The sequence below is a fragment of the Vicia villosa genome, unplaced genomic scaffold, assembly GCF_029867415.1.
Source record: "Vicia villosa cultivar HV-30 ecotype Madison, WI unplaced genomic scaffold, Vvil1.0 ctg.000732F_1_1, whole genome shotgun sequence".
Taxonomy (NCBI): domain Eukaryota; kingdom Viridiplantae; phylum Streptophyta; class Magnoliopsida; order Fabales; family Fabaceae; genus Vicia; species Vicia villosa.
The window spans coordinates 557,149-577,500 of NW_026705328.1; the positions used below are offsets into that span (position 1 = coordinate 557,149).

The 20,352-nt window shown below is 36.3% G+C and overlaps 1 long non-coding RNA gene across 10 annotated transcripts; it reads left to right on the forward strand.

Moving 5' to 3' along the window:
- The first annotated feature begins 16,301 nt into the window (after positions 1 to 16,301).
- On the forward strand, positions 16,302 to 19,686 carry LOC131630772 (uncharacterized). Of its 10 annotated transcripts, none has more exons than XR_009292471.1 (8): positions 16,302 to 17,014; positions 17,111 to 17,170; positions 17,397 to 17,485; positions 17,582 to 17,698; positions 17,869 to 17,929; positions 18,208 to 18,979; positions 19,060 to 19,105; positions 19,349 to 19,686. It is a non-coding gene; the product is annotated as an uncharacterized LOC131630772 (long non-coding RNA). The 10 variants fall into 10 exon arrangements; XR_009292469.1 differs by having other exon boundaries at positions 19,370 to 19,686; XR_009292472.1 differs by having other exon boundaries at positions 18,208 to 18,958.
- The last annotated feature ends 666 nt before the right edge of the window (positions 19,687 to 20,352 follow it).

The window sequence follows — 20,352 nt, forward strand, 5'->3', positions numbered from 1 at the left end:
AGAGTTTGAAATCTTGAAAACATCTTTTCAATGTCTTCATCATCCTCCATCTTGAAGGCTTCATACTTCTGGATTAAAGCTAGAGCTTTAGTCTCCTTGACTTGAGCATTTCCTTCATGAGTCATTTTCAAGGACTCATATATGTCATAGGCTGTTTCCCTGTTAGATATCTTCTCATACTCAGCATGAGAGATAGCATTCAGCAAAACAGTTCTGCATTTATGATGATTCCTGAAAAGCTTTTTCTGATCATCATTCATTTCTTGCCTTGTCAGCTTTACGCCTCTAGCATTCACTGGATGTTTGTAACCATCCATTAGAAAGTAACTTTCCAGTTTATCTTTCTAGTATTCAAAGTTTTCACCATCAAATACCGGCGGTCTAGTATAACCATTGTTACCGTTGTATTGCTCAGCAGAGCCAGATGTAGATGCAGGTGTAGACTTTTCACTTTCATCAACCATCTTTTACTGAAGCGTTTTTCTCTTCCTGAATCTTTTCTAAACACGGTTAAGTGCTTGCACCTTAGAACTGGCGCTCTGATGCCAATTGAAGGATAGAAAAACACTTAGAAAGGGGGGGTTTGAATAAGTGTAGCTTTAAAAACTTGACAGATAAAAATAAATTGCACAATTATTTTTATCCTGGTTCGTTGTTAACTAAACTACTCCAGTCCACCCCCGCAGAGATGATTTACCTCAACTGAGGATTTAATCCACTAATCGCACGGATTACAATGGTTTTCCACTTAGTCAGCAACTAAGTCTTCCAGAGTCTTCTGATCACACACTGATCACTCCAGGAACAACTGCTTAGATACCCTCTAAGACTTCCTAGAGTATTCTGATCCACACGATCACTCTAGTTCCTTACAACTTAATGTAATCAATTCTAAGAGTATTACAATTGCTTCTTAAAAGCGATAATCACAAACTGTGATATTTCTCTTAACGTTTAAGCTTAATCTCACTAATATATTACAAAAGCAATGTAGTGAGCTTTGATGAAGATGAAGATTCTGAGCTTTGATTTGAACAGCGTTTCAGCAAGTTAATAGGCGTTGTTTTGTTCAGGATCGTTAACCTTGCTTCTCATCAGAACTTCATATTTATAGGCGTTGGAGAAGATGACCGTTGAGTGCATTTAATGCTTTGCGTGTTCCGTACAGCATCGCATTTAATGTTATACGCTTTTGTCAACTACCTCGAGCCTTGTTCACGCTGTGTCTACTGACGTAGCCTTTAGTAGCTTTTAACGTTCCTTTTGTCAGTCAGCGTAGCCTGCCACTTGTACTTCCTTCTGATCTGATGTTTGTGAATACAACGTTTGAATATCATCAGAGTCAAACAGCTTGGTGCGTAGCATCTTCTGATCTTCTGACCTTGAAGTGCTTCTGAGCGTGATACCATCAGAACTTCAGTGCTTCTGTTCTCTTGTTCTTCTGATGCTTCCATAGACCCATGTTCTGATTCTGCTTCGACCATCTTCTGATGTCTTGCCAGACCATGTTCTGATGTTGCATGCTGAACCCTTTGAGACAAAGCTTCTGAGCGCTGAATTATGCGTACTCTTTATATATTTCCTGAAAGGGATATTGCATTGGATTAGAGTACCATATTATCTTAAGCAAAATTCATATTATTGTTATCATCAAAACTAAGATAATTGATCAGAACAAATCTTGTTCTAACATCAACACCCAAGATCCAATGATATTAATGAAGTGGAGGAAGTAGGAAACCAAAACAAGCATAAAAAAGGCAAAAAACCACATTCTGCCTGCTGGAAATCGATTTCATGCAGGGGGAAATCGATTTCCATAGTGCAGTTTTAAAAAAAAACAAGTTACGTTCAGCAGGAAATCGATTTCAGCCTTAAGGAAATCGATTTCCTCAGTGTAAATTTCAGCAAAAACAGCATTTAAAGGCATGAAACTTGATTTGAACAAATATACAAACACCTTATGATCACACATCAACTTGAGCACGAAATTTCCATCACAAAACCAGCAAATATCATCAATATAGCATCAAAGATGCATTGAACACAAGCAATAAAGATCTACATCATGGATCTAGCAAATTACCACTTCTTGAACAAAGATTTTGGAGTAGCTTCAAGAGCAAGCACAAGGTGTGTAGATCCTTCAAATTTGGAGATGATCAAACAAAGAAAAGAGTGAAATGTAGGAGGTTTAGTTCAAAATTAGCAAGATTCAATGTGAATCTCACTAATCTTATGAAAATGAACTTTGGGTGAGGGTTTTGGAAAGGGTGAGAAATGAATTTGCAAGCAATTTTTTGGCTCTCCAAGCTTGAGAAATGAGAGAGTAGTGGCCTCTATTTATAGCATTTGAGCAAGAGTAGTGGTAGTTTGGTCTTTTTGCATTTGGTAATTAGCTTGTGTTTAATTGGTGATTAAAGTGGCAATTAAATGGTGAAAAGTGGTAAAATGGGGTTTAAGTGGGTTTAATGAAGAGAATTATTTTGATGAGGTGGAAAATTGGTACAATGATCAAATAAAAAGGTGCCAAAATGATGTCAAGCTTCCTTCCTTATATTTTTTGAATTTCGCCTTAAGGAAATCGATTTCCCCAGGAGTGAAATCGATTTCACTCTGTTCCAGAAGAGAATTTGGCGCAAAATACACTAGGGAAATCGATTTACCCAGGAGGGAAATCGATTTACCCAGGAGGGAAATCGATTTCATGCTATCCAGAATGTGATTTTGTTGAAGATTGCTGCAGGGAAATCGATTTACCCAGTAGGGAAATCGATTTCATCAGTAAAAAATTTGAAAAATGCCTTGTTTATTGCATGCTTGGCTTGGTACCTACAAAACAAAAGCCTACAAAGAAACAAAGCAATGTTTTTGGTATTTGGGTTAGTATAATATGCATACAAGATAAACAATCATTGGTGCTTGATGGTCCCTCTTATTGATGAGGTGAGTGCAACACCATAAACAAAACTTCCAAGTGAAGCTCTTGATTAGTGATTGGAATATGAATGATATAGGATCTTAGGGTCAAAAATTGGGGTATGACAGTAACCTTGATGTGTAGCACTCTCAGGTTTTAGCATCCTGAGGAGTGTGATTCAAAGGACTTGAGGAACGATGAACCTGTTGGAGGCCTGTTCAGACACTTGTCAATTGCAACTATGGGATACGTGTGGGGATCATTATATGCCACTGAGGTAGGTTACCCGAATACATGGCCTCGGAGTTAGACCACCATGTTGGTACTACCAGACAGGTATAATGCCACAGTATCGCTATCGTGCACAAAGATGCGTGAGTCATCTTTTTCCGGCATGTGTGGGACAAAGGTGATCCGAAGCTCAAGGTAGAATTCTGACGTGATACTCCTGAGACGCAGATCCAGGCTCTTATAAGGTATGTGGGATAAGGATCCATACATCGCACTTGATATGAGAGGAATAACTAGACATGCGATGGCGTGATGGATCAAGATCTGATACTATGCTTATAGAGACTCTGAATGATCGTGCTCGCGCGGGTTAGAGTCAGATTATACCTTGCAGACGTTTTCGTTTCATGAAGTGTTAAGTTGGCATTTTTGCATGAGTGTCTAGAGTGGGACTCATGTGCGGTCATGATATCCTGGTCAGTATGGTGAGTGGCTATCATGTATCATTGGCGACCGGTGATGGAATATGCGAATTGTGTCTTGAACTAGTTCGATGTGTGATGTATCTGGTAAGGTATTGCTAGATACTCTGAGTGGAGAAGTGTTAATCTTGGTAAAGCATGGACATTTTGGTTTGAGAACTGCTAAGGAGTTTATAAGAGAGATGTTCAAAGTGCAAAGTGCAAAGTGCAATTTCTTGCATTGTGGCTACACTCAGACCGTTGGAAGCACTGCAATGAAGGATGCAGCCGCCGAGGAAGTCAGTTTAGTGTCAGATTCAAAGATAGAGTAGACATTAGATGATTGTGTGGATATAGTGTGGCTATGGGAGGATTGTTATATCAGTAAGTCGCACGAGTTATCAGAGGTGATACTACGCTAAGAGAATGAAGGTGTATGGTTGGGTAGAAGTTGTGTAAAACTGCTAGAGTTATCATGAGCTGCAGTACATCGTAAAGGGTTCGATATACCGGTTGAGCAACAAGATTGGTTGGAATGAAAAACATAGCAGTTGTACGCTGTGGAAATCAGTGACAATGACGGACCTCTAAGTCAGTGAGTATTTGGGTTTCAATGTCCTGAGATCGAAACGTGTACCTAAGTTGTGGTAGATGAACTATATGGAATGACAGAGTAAGTAGAAGCTTGATTCTGGAGAGTATGCAACTTTGAAGAGTAGTAGTCGATGATGGATGTATATGGAGTCCTGGCACGTGTTGTATTTGGACAATGGTTACAAGTCAATCGTTGAATTTCGCCTCTCATCAGTAGAATCTTGTGTGAAGTTGTCGAATGTCAAGGCTATAGTTGCAAGACGATTACACCTTCGCGGTTTACGGTGACAGTTGTTATGTCTAAACTGGAGTAAGGGTTAAAGTAAGGAGATTCAGTTGTATAAGTAAAGGTAAATTTGGGACAATTATCCTAAGACTTTGGGAACCAGAGGTTAAGACCGAAGAATTTGGAGATCACCTAATGACATTGTATGGACTCGAGTGGAGAATAACTTGAAGTGTTATCGCAGAAGCGACGTTGTGGCGGTAATTCTCAAGTGGGAAGTAATTCAAGGAGCTGAGTGAATCAGTAATGTTTGTTGAACGAGGGTGAACACACCAGAGAATGAAACGAAGGATATCCGACATGAGTTGATTATTAAAGTTTTTGAAGTTTTGGAAGTCTAGTGCAGAGCAGTGAAGGTCAAGGACCCTGGAAGGATCTTTCCCCAGATATGTCAGGATGAAGTATCTGGATAGACGTGTTGCTTGAGAGTCAAGGTTCTAACCATGCATAGTGGGACGCAGGTGTTTTGGCAGATTACGTTTCTTCATATGGAATGACCCTCAGACAGAGTAGTGAGTTTACCTATGGATGAATGCGAGTAACATTCTTTCCCTTGATTGGATAGCTATGACGGGTTGGTTTTCGTGGTGAAAGGAAGAAATTCTAGGACGAATTCTATTTAAGGGGGGGAGAATGTAATACCCTGACTCTCTAAACCCGATAATTATCATTTAATTGGTTAAGTGATGATTAGAAGGCATATTGATATTGGATTATATTAATCTAAGAAGGATTATTAAGAGAAAGTTTCATGTGGAATGGTTAGAATCTAATGGCATAGTTAGAATATGACTACATGGCATTGTTGTAAATATGAACAAGTTAGAGGATATAATGGACCTTGATCTCTATTGCATGATCATAAGGGCATGTTTGGAGAGTTAGTTGTTATAAGTCAGAATTTTTAAGAAAGAAGAACTTAGAAGCAAGTGGGAGAAAGTAGAAGTCATGTCCATCTTCTCCATTTTCGCAACCCATGGACAGCCTCCACTAAAAGTGCCATAACTCTCTGCTCACAACTCCAATTGAGGTAATTCTTGAAGTTTTGGATAGCTAACAAAATTCCCTTCGATTTGATGTACTAATTCGCATTCATGGGTTCTGTTTTGAGGGAAATAAGCAGGTTTGAAGTGGAGTGATCCATGCTGAGTTTGTGTGTGAATGCAGCTGCGAATTTGATGATGAAGAAGGTGAACCTTTGGGCAAGAGGAGAGTTCAAAGGCTGCATTAACACCATCTAAACCTCTATCAATCCAAGGTGAGTCCTTTAGATAGAACTTGGGTAGGATTTGGGGAAAAATGCATGTCAAGGGTTTAGATTGAGATAAACATATTGCATGCTTAATTGAATGACAAAAATATGTTTCCATGATGATAATGTATGCTTTGGGTCATTACAATATGTTGGAATTCGTTTATGGATTGTATGTGAAGCTGGGAATTATTTGGATAGGTTTGGCACTGGTTTAGAACTCTTAAAATGCAGAATTTTTGGGTCTGTCAGTGATGTAACCGGTTACATGGTTGATGTAACCGGTTACATGTGTGAAAAAGGGTGAAAAACACAATTTTTAGGTCATGTAACCGGTTACATGATTCATGTAACCCGTTACCTCACTGTTTGGGGCAGATTTTACAAAACTTCGGAAATTCATAACTTTTGCGTCGTAAGCCCGTTTCGCGCAAACTTTATATCGTTGGAAAGCTAGTAACATGTACTTTCTAATAAAATTGGTCCCCAATTCAGAATGTTTGATTTAATAATATTGGAACCCCACTTAGTGCGCCTCGCCGGGCGAGATTTTACGTTACTAATTCCCCCAAGAGCAGTTCCATTCCGAATAGAGAACCGAACGCCTCCTTAGTCGTGTGAGACTTGTTTAAATTGTATTTGAACATGTTAATGTTGTTTATGATCATGGATGTGTTGATTCTCAATATGCGGATCATTAATTAATGCATTATATTGATATGCTTTATGATGATCATATTATGTTTATCCGTCCGTTCGATTGACGTTCGGAGATGGTTGCTTGTTTGTGGCATGATGTTTTGTGTGATAATGATCATTAATGCCCGTTGTTTTGGTTAAGAATTCGGGATTGATTGTATTGTGTGATTGACGCTTGTTATGCGTGTGGTATGCTAGAATCGAAGTGGGCCACTACTAGGTGGTAAGGCACCATTGTATATGGACTAGTTTCCGACAATACCATTGCGAGTGTGCTTGTGAGAGTCTTTATGGCCTGTCTCACATGGAGAATACACCTTGGCGTTCTTGGTATGATTGACACACCTGAGCTACTATTGCGAGTGTGCTTGTGAGAGTCTTTATGACGTGTCTCACCTGGAGAATACACCTGGCGTGCTTGGTATGGTGGAGTTGTGATGCCAATTAGGCGAAATCACTTGGATAACTCACCTCTAATGGTGCCACGTAGGCTACACCATTAGGCTCCTACCCGGTTGGGCTTGTACAGTCATTTAGGCGTGTCGCACTTGTGATAACCATATTGCGTATAGATGATGACGGGGCCATGACCCCGTGTAGGCAATGTCACCGCTGTAACTCGTCACGGATAGGATTCCATGTAAGATTGTCCGTTTCATCTGGCGATGGTCTTGTGCGAGTCTTCTTGACGACCGGTACTTGGTGACTCACCGAGGGTGTGTGTGCAGCCTAGGTAGATTGGTTGTTACCACTTCTGGATTCCCCGTACATGGGTATGGGTCTGCATACGTGTTTGTTGTACTATTTGTGTACTGTGATGCGATGACTCCTATGATGGACGATTCATGTGTTTGCTCCGTACTTGTACCGGATGTGAGGATAAACCCCGGATCAATGGTGGATTCGGTTTTGTTGATGCATGACCCTATAGAACCGAGTGGACCCATAGGATAGGAGGACTCACTGAGATTTAGTAATCTCACCCCAATCAACTTATATTTTTTTCAGGTGTGGTTTAGTAGCGTTTGGTCAGTAACAGGTTTGGACTGAAGACTTGGAAGTGGTGTTGGCTCGAAGACCTCGTTGGTTTTGACATTCCGCTGTGCAAGATCTGTCGCACGCTCGCGAAATGTGAACAGAGTCGCCACCAATATATTTATCCCAAAGAGGGAAAGGAATATCAGGAAACCTAAGATGAATAAGAACGAGGTCTTTCGACCAGAGATAGGGTACGGGAGTCGGTTACGCGAGGGGAAGGTACTAGCACTTCTCACGCCCATCGTACTCGATGGTATCCACCTATGTTTGTTGCTATCTAAAGGGTGTATAAATCTAAAGCTTAATGCTAAGGAATGCATGCAAATGAAAGAAAATGAAACAGGGGGAAAATAAGGATTATAAATAATTGTGCTCGCTTAGGCCCCGCGACCTAATGCCTACGTATCCTTTTCAGGAATCAGAGCGCCGTAGTTCGGATCTTTAGTTTTTGTTTGTTTTTGTGTTTTTTAGTGGACGAAGTTACATTCGCACTCCGCTGCTCGACCTCTGGAGTCTTAAGCTGGGAATGGAGCGGAAATAACGTGTCCGATTAAAGAATGCCTCGGAGGCGAGATAGAGAAAAGAGTTTGAGCGTTCAAGTGGCACCCTAAAGCAAGGGAGACTCGAGTTGCTCTTTGGTTTGTGTTTTTTAGAAATTGGGAACTTACGCTCGAATGGTTCCCTAAAGCAAGGGAGATCCAAGCACTCGAATGATTCCCTAAAGCAAGGGAGATTCAAGCTTCCATTCCCTTTTTAATGATTTTCACTTTTTTTATTAATGTTTTATCAAGTGTTTTCTTTGTATTTTTTAAAGGGAATTAAATCAACTATTTGTTAAGTGTTTTAAAGTTGAAAAGGAAAAGGAACTAGCCTAAGTATGAAGGGAATTTCTACCTAATGTTATCATGGTTTCTACCTAAGGTTAGGAATAAAAGAATATGAAAATAAAGATCACAATTAGAAGTCAACAAGTAGGATACATGAAAATAGTACAAGAGCATGAAATAGAACAAGTCAAAATATAGCACAAAAGTGAGATAAAGTACTATTATTTTTATGTTGATTTTTATGAGAGAAATTGAATTACAAGTCAAGCAAAAAGACTAAAAAACAAATAGCCTAAAAACTAATATTTTTTGTGAACATTTTTTATGTCAAAAATTGTGTATTGAAGTCTAAAAATGATAGTGAAGATTAGTGTTCTTATTACCTAAAAGAAATAGGAAAAAAAATCTAATTATAACCTAAATCTAACATGAACAGGGGGTGCAAATTGAATTTAAGGTGGTGATAGGCAATTAGGGCGCAGGCCAAGGTGGATAGGCCCAAGGGCGTTTTTGTTACAGCATTTTGTGGTGCCAAAAAAAAGGCATGGGCCAAGGTATATGATTAGCAATTTAGGCCCAAAGAGTATTTTTTGTTAGTGTTTCAGAGAAATGGGCCAAGAGGGGGTATGCATCAGTAATTCGGCCCAGAGGTTATGTTTGGGAATCAGATTTTTATTATTCAGAATTTTGTTTTATTTCTTTTGATTATTCAGATTATATAAACTAATGTCGGTTAGCCCAATTAATAGAAGTTAAACCTTATCTTATAATCTAATTATACCAATTAATTAATCAGATTAATAACATTAATAATAATAATAATAATAAAATGAAAGGGAATTAGGGTAAAGGGATGTGACGGTTCAACTCTCTTCAGACGCAACTCTCTCACTCTCGTAATCTCTCTTCGTACTCATACATCACCGGAAATCGCTCCGCCGCGCCGGAGGCGGCGGAGCTTGACCAAATGCGAGATTAAAACACTCAACCGCACCTATTTCCCTTACTCTCTTCGAATCTTTAACTCTCTTTCACCGATTCAAACTCACCCTCCCCTAATCGGACCAAACAGCAAACCCTAGATCTAGATAGAAATCAAATCGAAGGCTAATGACTACGAATCATAGATCAAGATCATGGGGGAATTGCTCAGGAATACTAGTATTACACCATATCATCAAGAAAACAGAAAAATATGGAGGTGGAGACGGTGACGAAAACTTACCTGGATGAAGAAGATGACGAATCGTTGAGGAAACCGGATGGGAGAATCAAATGCTCGCAATTGATGAATTCTTTAGGTGATTTCTGATTTTTCGTTCCTCGTTCTTCTTTCCTTCTTCCTCTTTGTATGATTTCTTCTTCTACTCTTTTTCTTGAATTTTTCTCTGTGTTGTGATTGCTCTGTGTTGAGATGATAGTAGAGGATGACTTGTAAGTAGAAGGATGAAGGCCGAGCTCAAGCTTAATCGGAGCTTCGATTGTGGAGCTCCAATGGCTTCTGAAAACCGAGCGTATAGTGAGGGTAATTGAAGAGAGAGGTTGGAGAGAGAGAATTTGCAGAGATATGAGTGTGAACTGAGAGAAAAGTGGGAAGAAGATGAAGATGGAGGTGAATGAGAGTGATGAAGATCAATAGAGAATGGGTGAGAATAGAGAAAATGGCGTGAAAAATGAATTGATGGTGCTGATGTGTATATATAGAGCATAGGTTCGGGTGATTTTGGTTTGGAGTTAGGGTCAGAGTTTGTTAAGTGAAGTTGAGAGTTAGTTGGCTTTAGGCTTGGAGGTGCTGACTAGGATCGGAGGTAGGTATTCAGTTATGGGCTTGTTAGTTTCTGTTATAGAGTTGGTTATTTCTGTTAGAAGTTAGAAAAAGTTCTGTTAGGGATTGGTTTAGTTAGTTAGAAAGAGTTTGGAAGTGAGAAAAGTTAGTTAAAATTCTGTTAGATGTCATTTTTGAAATTGGAAAGTGAGAGGGAAGGTTAGTTAGTAATTGTTATGATGGTTATTGTTAGTAGAAAAATTGGTATATGTGTTGACTGTTATGAATAGGTAGTTATCCAAGGGTTAGAAATTGGTTACATTCTGTTATAGTGGTTCTGAGGTTTTGTAATGCATAAAGGAACTGAACTTGTTTATTTTTTTCTCTGCGTAGCAGGTTTTAATGGTGCAGCAGGGTCATATTGAATGTGGAGCTGATTTGTGTAGGCTGAATGAGGTATATGGCAGCAGCTCTGCATTTTTTGTTTTCTCTTTTTTTCAAACTCTGTTTTTGAACTTATATGGGATGGTAATGTGGATTTGTTCATGTGTGTGTAGGAGCTATAGAATTAGGATGTTGTGATGTGTTTTATTCCGAACCGTATGCTGGATTGTATGGTTTGAAACTTGAATTGTGGTTGATTGTTGTAGGTTAGAATTAGCAAGTGTAATGACTTGAACTGATTTTCTCTTATGCAGGCTTTGAGTTATGGTTTGATATGGATGTGAAGAGACATATGGTGCCTTGAAGATTGAAATATACTTGAAGATTTTGAGGAGGCTTGTGATACTGTCATGAACATAGTTATGGAGGCATTTGAAATATCTTATGTTTTGACATGAACATACGATGTACAGTTAGAATTTGTAAAGAAGGATTTTTTGTAGCTCATAGATTTTTGTTTATGGTAATTCTGTAATGAAGTAAAAATGGACCAGGCATTGATACTTGAAGGCCCTTTTATAATGTCCCATGATATTTTCTTTTTTGTATTGGGCCTTGTGTTGTAAACCTCTTCAAAAATTTGTAACAGCCATTTGCATAGAATCCACTTTGTTTTGCTTCCATTTGAAATTTCCTCGTATCATAAACAAACTGACTTGATTAGATGAGATGCCTTGCACCATAATCCGCACAAATTAGAACTCAAGTGATGCTCTTAGTGTGAAAGTCACATTCATAACAAATGTTTCTTTAGATTGGGTGAACGATGGCTTCCAACAAATCTTAAACACACTATGGGATAATTCTAGATACGAATACGCAAGGAAGATTTTGAACTCAAGTATACGACCCTGCATTCTCGCAAAATATCCGATGACCTTAACTCCATGACTCATGTTTGATGAAAGAAATAGTTGCATTAAACTTTAATACAGAACCTTCGCATCAATAATAAATATTCTAATTTTGAGATCCTTGACCCCCTGCCAAGTTTATTGATTAATGATGCATGAATGTTAGATGTCCTAATGGATGAAAAATGAGAAACATAAGCCAATTAGTAATAAAATGGGTGGGCAAATTTTGGGGTGCAACAAGATCCATTGAAGACTCATGTATTATGCTTCTTAGTAGAGTTTCCTGTTGTATTTTATATGGATCTTTCTATAACTATAGCTTTTGTATGTACTCAATGTCAATTTTAACGTTTCATGCATAATATACTAGTCAGTTATGTATGGGGTGTTACAATACGAATTTATTTATGGATGATTAGAGATGTTGATGATACATGTGATTTTATTTTTTTAATTATTAATAATTAATAATATTAAATATATTTAAATAATTGAATATGACATTAAAATATTAAATAAGAGAAATATTGCTATTTTGCATATTTAAGTTTTCATAATATTACATTAAAATGGAATATAAAAAGTTATTAATGATTTATAAAATAAAAAACAAGTCAATTCAATTAAAAATAAAATAAAATATGACGTGGCTTCAATGTAGGAGTGTCACGTCATTAATGAAGAGGCCACATGTGCAAAATTGGAGGGAGACTAACAAAATCCTAAAAGAAGTAAAGTTGAGGGACAAAAAAACTGAGTTTTGAAATGCGGGGACTAAAAGTTAAAAAATATAAAAATAGAGGGACTAAAAGTGCATTTAAGCCTAATATTTTTATGTACGAAAAAAATACATTGTTGAATAAATGAACTCTAATTAAATTTTATTAAAATTATAAAAGAAAATTAGATGTTTTTATTTCATTAAATTTTGATATTTTAGAATTTAGTTAAATCGTGTCTAAGTATATGTATATTAGAAGAGTTATTTTCAAAATTAACCTTATATTTTAATTCTGGTAATTTTTTTACTTCAAATATTAAATTGTATCAATCTTTCTCTTTTTTTAACAACAATATTTCTTCTCAATTTTTGTTGTTGTAGTTATTTGCTGATGACATAATGATATTCTGCAGGGGGATAATAAATCTCTTAACTCTATTTCTAATCTTTTAAAGGACTATGCCCTCAACTCTGGTCAGATATGTAATAGATCCAAATCCATCATGTATGCAAGGGGTTTGTCCAAAGAGAGGCATTGCAGTCTGGTGTTGAAAGTATTTTGGGTAAATATTTTCTAATATATCGTATCCATAGAGACTGAGTCAATAGTACTGCCGTTCTATAGTCAAATTATGATGAGTAGTGAAAAGTATTGGTTTTGATTGTTTTAATCCAAAAGTGCATATAAGATAATAAGAATTAAATGACTAAAAGCTTAAAGAATGAATAACAATGGTGATGAATATGTTGAGTTCTAGGGTTCATCAACCTACTCATATGCAATAATTAATTAATCCACAATTGAACCATTGTATAAGTTATTATCTCCATTCATCCTTAAAACTGATATTATGTCTAAGATCAATTTAGAAACACCTCTATCGGTATGATATTCGATCTCTCAGAATAACTATAAAGATAAAAGGAATTAAACACGATGATTTATGAAAACTTCTTCAAAATCTCATCTCTGAGGATTAATCAACAAGTCAATATAAGAACCTAGGACAAAAGTATAAACCCTATCTCTCGATTGATAGTTCAACAATGATATAAAATAAAAGCAAGGTTCTTTATTGATAATAAAACTTAAACAATTGTTCACAGAAATTAATCAAAGTAATTGCATCTTCATAGGTTAACTACTACCTTAAACTCAACACAATGGGGTTTAGCTCTCCATAGACATGAAGAACACACAAAACTCCATAGAGGGATTCATCTCAATCAAGGGAATGTCTTCAATTGATGTTGAATTCTCTGTCGGGTGTTGTTTTCTGTTCTTGAATAGGAATGCTCTCTGAATTTCGCTCACCAAAGTTCTCTCTCTTATGAGGATTAGGGCTTCTATTTATAACAATTTCTCTTTTTACGAAGAAGCCGCGGCTCAGCACGGATTGGCGAGGCGCGAAGTGAAGTCAGAAGGTTTGGCGCGTCTCGCCCCTTCTTGCTGCGGCTCGGCCATTGCTTCATCCCTCTTCTTTGTGATTTCTTTTCTCCAGAGTCTTTACGCCTTCGTGCTTCCTCGTCCCTACTTTTCAACCTTAATACCTGCACAAATAACACCCAAAGTGATACAATTTGATCTACGATTGGCATTCTAGAGTTCAATTCTAACAAAAAATTCCTTAAAATCATAAGATATGTTCAACTTCAGCTCAAAAGGTAGTTATTTTAACACATGAAACTACTACTAATTCACTCCTAACATCTGGCTAACATTATAGGCTTCTCCATGGCCTCCCCTCCCTTTATACACCTTGGTGTTTCCATTTTTATAGGGAAACCTAAAGCCATTCATTTTCATGCTCTTGCAGGTAGAATCAAATTAAAATTAGCAAGTTGGAAGGCTAACCTTTTATTTATGGCAGGAAGAGTTCTCCTTGTTAAAACTTTGATACAAAGTATGATGGTTCACAACATTACCATCTATGACTGGCCAGCTAGCATTATCAAGAGCATAGACACTTGGACTAAGAACCTCATATGGAGTGGAAACATTGAGAAAAGGAAGTTGGTGACTGGTTCTTGGAGCAAATGTTGTACTAAAACTGATGAAGGAGGTCTTGGTCTTATTTCCCTCAAGCATTACAACAAAGCCACAAACCTATTTCTTTGCTGGCAACTTTTAAATAGAAATCAACCCTGGGCAGTTCTTCTATCAGCCAGAGTTTTTAGAAATGGAAAGGCTCTAAAGTACAACATTAAGTCCTCTCTTTGGAAAGGTCTAAAAGAGTGGCATAACACTGTCCTTGATAACAGTAGATGGATCATTGGAAATGGAAAAAAGATAAACTTCTGGCTTGATAATTGGACTGGAGAGGTTTTGGCTTTTAAGTATAAGATTCCAGAAATTTTCCATGCCAACCTGAAATCTAGTGTAGCTGACTGCTGGAAGCTCAATGAATGGTCCATTCACAAGAATATTCAGACTGCAATGCCCACTCTTTTGGAAACTATAAGGCCTTTCTATGTTTTTGAGCAAGCTTTTGAAGACACCCTTGCTTGGAAGGAGGCAGAAAATGGAATGTTATCCATTAAAGCTGCTTATAAAGTGATCAAGAAAACCAATGTGTCCAATATTTGGTCTATGTTTCCCTGGGATTTGAACTCAGCCCCAACACATTCAATGTTGGTTTGGAGAATTATGCACAACAAAGTACCAACTGATGAGAATCTCAACTTAAGAGGCTTCCCTTTTCCCTCAACGTGCTCTCTTTGTTATTGTCATGTGGAAAATACTAATCACCTCTTTTTTTAATGTAGTTTTGCAGTAAACATTTGGAGATGGTTCAATAACAAAATTCAGGCTCATTTGGAGATTAACTTTGTGGTTGATTGCTTGCAGGTGCTGAAGGGGATTTGGAATCCACAAGCCATGGCAGTGATCAAGGCCAGTATTGTGTGCATCATTTACCAGATTTGGAATGCTCGAAATTTAACAAGGTTTGAAGGAAAGTCGATGAATTAGAAGAGCTGCATCACTATGGTCATGGCAAGAGCTAAGCTTGTTGGAAAGCTCACTTCTAAGAAAGTTGATAACTCAGTTCAAAGTTTTTCTGTCCTTAAGAATTTTGATGTCAACATTCAGCCTCGTTTGCCTAGATCGTGCATTGATTCCATCTGGTGTCCTCCTGCTACTGGGTGGATCAAATGCAACATAGATGGGGCGGCTACTGGCACTCCACCTCTTGCTGCCAGTGAAGGTATATTCAGAGATAACCATGCTAATCACATCATTAGTTTTTGTGTTTTCTTGGGGAAAGGTTCTCCTCTTACAACTGAATTCATGGCAGCCATTGTGGCCATTGAGAAAGCCAATGAGATGCGTTGGTCGAAGCTTTGGATTGAAACGGATAGCCTTATAGTAGTTAAAGCCTTCTCCAACCATTCCTTGGTGCTGTGGTCTATTAAAACTCGTTGGCTTAATTGTTGGAAGCATACGTTTGACATGGAATTTAGGATCTCTCATATCTTCCGTGAAGCCAATTTTTGCGCGGACATATTAGCTAATATCGGCTTAAAGAACAAAACTTTCTCTTGGTTCAATTTTGTACATAAGGATATTTTACCGGATTTCTTGTTAGACAAGGTGGGAACCCCTAGGCTTAGGCTTTGTTCTTGAGAGGTTTTGGCTTGGCTCCCCTCTTGTGTCTCTTGTTTTCCTCTTTTTTGATTATTAATATATAATCCTTTTTTGCTAAAAAAAAAGTCTCCATGATAAAGAAGATTGACATATTTCTAAGATATAGTAGACAATAACAACAACATAATCACATTATTCAATATTCACTCTTTAATACATATTTTCAAATAAAAAATTATTACACATTTTCAAATCAAAACCTCAGTATTCATTCATAAACAAATATTCTAAAATAATCAAAACACATTATTTTCTTCATATAGTTGTTTTTTTTATTTCAATGTTTTTTTAGTAGTTCTTTTTTTTATTTATTTCATTTGTTATAAATTATTTATTGAGATATATTTGGTAAAGCCATTGCCCTAAAAGGAATGTTATATCTACCATATAAGAAAAGTTATAGGTGTGGAAAACACCTTTCTACTCTTTTCTCATTTTGCTACACATATGCAAAATGTTGGTTTTTTTGTCTTTATACACCTATGACATCACTTTAATTATTAAAATAATCTTTTACCATTTTCTCTTCTATCAATGTCTACTTTAATTTGAATTTTAAAGAAGGGGTATTAGGGTTTGAGATGTTGTCGACACTGAACATCATACAAAGAAACTTCCTTCTCTTCTTCAGCGGCGGCTAACCCTTCTCTCTCCAATGGATTTTCGTTTTGTCTCTCTTCTCTTCCGATTCATCTTCCATTTTCCGTCTTCACATGCGATGGTGATTCTCTCTTTTCCGGCGAGAGACTCTCTGTTGTGCCGCTTCAAACCTCTCCGTCTCAAACCTCTCGCTCGATCTCTTCTTCTGCTTCAACTAAATCGATTTGGAAGAACACGTCGAAGGTGTTGAATGTTGGTGAAGAAACTTTCATGTCGGTGTTTGAGCGGTGAAGTTGACGAATGCGTTTTGGCATCTGTTGCAGAGTCCGATTGTGTTGTTGTTGATTCAGATGCGGATTTGAACGTTTGCTGATGTGATTGGGTGAGATCGTTTCAAACCTATTATCTTTTAATCTCTCTTCTTTTATCTCTTTACTTTCCGAAGGGTTTGATGTATTTGGAAAATGATGAAAGAAAATGTTTGGGTTTTTGTTTGATTTTTATGTATCTGGCTTTTCTGATGAACATGAATAATGCTCATTTCTTCTGTTACAACCGATTTTTGAAGGTTTTTGGTTGTTTTGAGAAAGTGATGATTTAGGGTTCTGGTTGTTGGTTCTGCGGCCGTGTATTTTGCAGATGGTGAAACAAAGAGGAATCCCTTCGGAACCGCGTAAAATGATTTTATTTGCAGATTGTGTTTGTATATTTTTTTCTTCTGATTTTTCTATGTCGGAGTTATTTTCTGATATCCTATTTTTTGGTATAGTTTGCAGTATATGTGGGACAATCGGAAGTCTGAGTTTTGTATCACCAGCTTTGGTTCAAGGTACACTTTTGCTAATAAGAGTTATTCAAAGTTTTTATGTTTTCTTTGTATTTTATATTGGATATCAAATCACTTGAATTGTGTCGAATATGAAATGACTATGTGTTTGAACATTGATTGCAGGTGCATATTTCTCAAACTCGGAATATATTTGCCATGTATGTTTCTTAAGAGCATCTTTTGACTATGAATTATAATTGATCCATATAATGTTGCTGTTATGCAGATTTGACTATGCCTGCTCAAGTACATGGCTGATCTATATAGTGTTGCGTTTCAGATTGTGGTCATTGTAGTGTGAATTATCACAACATTGTACAATACAATTTGATTCCTTTTTCACTACAACACAAAGTTTTAGTTCAGAATTTTGTAGTTATAAAGGATTTTTTCTGTGCTTTGTATTTTCAGGTACTAATTCTAAAATTTGCTTTTGTATTGGTGTTTCGCGGCCGTAACGATGTTTTGTTGTGGTTGTAACGATTCTCATTCGAGGCTGAACTGACAATTTTTGTAACAATTGTGCAGGTAATTATAGGCTCTGAAGATTTAAAAGCTAACCATGCTATAAAGCAATATGTTGACATTGTCCCTGAAAAACAAAAATATAATAAGCAGGATATTATCTACATTATTTTCAATCCCTAAGTTGAAAAGTGAGTCGTGTAGAATGGCCTAATAGTGTCATTTTATTTCAGATTGGTGAAGCTGTTGGAGGACATCATGGATGGGAGTTGAATATTGATATTCATGGATATTGTAATATTTCGTTGCAGTTAATACGATATTGTAATATTGTTGTACGATATTGTAATATTGTTGTTGTTTTCAATCTATTCTAGGAGTTATAGTAGGTATAGCTTTATTTTTGTTCATTCTTTTTATCTGACAGAACAATTTTGTTTTGAGAAGATAACTTTGTTATTCTGTTTAGAGAACAACCATTTTTTATGTAGAAATTATTTATATTATTGACTGCTTCACCAAAATTCATGGTTTGGGAGATTGTTTACTGTTGTGTTCTTATTACATTTCAGGTTGAGTGAGATTCAGTGGGTTACTTTTGTTCTACTGACTATGGGGAGCACTACAACTTAAATGTTGATGAATTTCTATGAGGTACTTGAAGTACTGGTAACAAAAGGAGCAGGCAGCGATGATCGTCGAAGTATCAAAGGTTGTGTGGTTTGTTTGAATTATTTTCAAGAACAAAAGGAGCAGGTCTCATTTTAAATTCTTCATCTCACACTCTTCTATGTGCCATTTTTTTTTGTTCTGTTGTGGCTTAATAAACTTATCCCCTATTTCTCACGTATTGTTATTAGAGCTGATGATAATGGAGAGGGTAAGTAATTTGAATTTTCCTTTTCAACTTTTTGAAGATTTTTATGTATGTATGATTGTGCAGGTGGTACATTTTCTCTCTGTTCATTGGTATCAAATTCTTAATGAAGAACAAGAAATCTATGTATGAAATCGTTTTATGAATCTATAGCATGTATTATGCATTTTGGCTACAGATTCTACAAAGAGCTTACGCAAAATTGTCACAGTAAAACCAAAGATAAAACACAAAAGGTATCTGTTTGGTTTTCCAGGTCCGGTTTATACGGTTACTTTTAAAAAATAAGCTTATACAATCTTTTTTCGTTTTTCTTTTCATTTCTTCACATCGTTTTTCTTTTCATTTCTTCACATCGTTTCTACTCATACTCGGACGAGTTTCCTTTAGTTGTAAAAACAGCAGTGGTCGTAGATGGCAGTTTGTACGGAATCAATCAAATTCGAGTATACTTTTTAGCCTAGCTGGTATTCTGTTAGTTAATCATTTGTAATATTTACCAACATTATTAGGGAAATAAAGTTAATTAAATTGCTCTTATTGGCAGTGCTGATCAATATGGGAACCGTTTTATTCAACAAATGCTTGAAACGGTAACTACTGAAGTGCATAATATGGTTTATCAGTAAATCACTCCACATGATATTAGCAATTTTAATGTAATAAGTTTTGAATTTGATTTATTTTATACGGTTATATGTTATTCTAATTAACCGTATGTGCATAATCAATTTTTGGCTTTATTTCTATAAGCTCTTTAGAATAGACACAATCACACAATTCATCAAATACACAAGAATGTGCTTTTATCTTTTCTTATTCTAATGTTTTGACAGTGCTGTCCTGGTTGGCTTTAGGACAAGAAGATGATGACACTACATCTCTCCAAAGCCAACCACCTCATCGCGAAGCTTTCCGAATACGACAGTTCCTGAAAGCTCGAGCCAACAACACATCACATACGAGATCAGTTTCATATGGAAGCACACTTTTTGGCGATTTATCTGGCAGCACCGGTAGATATTAAGTATTGCATTTAACAGTGGCAGGGCAATAAATTATTGGCTTTAGCAACAATGAATGATATAATTAATTGGTCTCCAGTATATAAATATAGATCCAAATCACATTTTCTTATAGATATTACAAGTGTAAATATGCTTTGAAAAATACAAATATGATATAATTATTGACTACTACATGATGGTGCATGAACATTGTCATCAATGAAGAAAAAAACAGTTTCATCATAAAAACAGTTGAGTAAACTTGATTAGCCATGAACTCTCTCATTGAAACCACGTTTATATGAAGATGTAATTCATCCAAATATTGTGACGCATATGGATAATGGTTAATAGATACAATTACAAAGTCCTTTTTAATCAATTAAATATTAATGATATACAATGGGCTACAGAAGTTTACTTCAAATAGAACTTAATGATGTTATAGTTTTCACCATCAAAAATTCATCTGAGTTTTTAAATGCAACAATCAACTCAATTTGTATGATTACCATATAATTATTTAATATATATATATATATATATATATATATATATATATATATATATATATATATATATATATATATATATATATATATGAGAATGTCATATTTATACAAGAATGTGAGAATGAAACTGAACCATTGGATTTTAAAATAAATGGCGGAGATTATAGGTGAATATTTTTTTCTCTCTCCTAGATTTTGAAATAAATGATGTAGGAGAGAGAAAAAAAATTCACCTATAATCTCCACCATTTATTTTAAAATCCAATGCTTCAGATTCATTCTCACATTCTCATATAAATATATCATTCTCATATGATATAC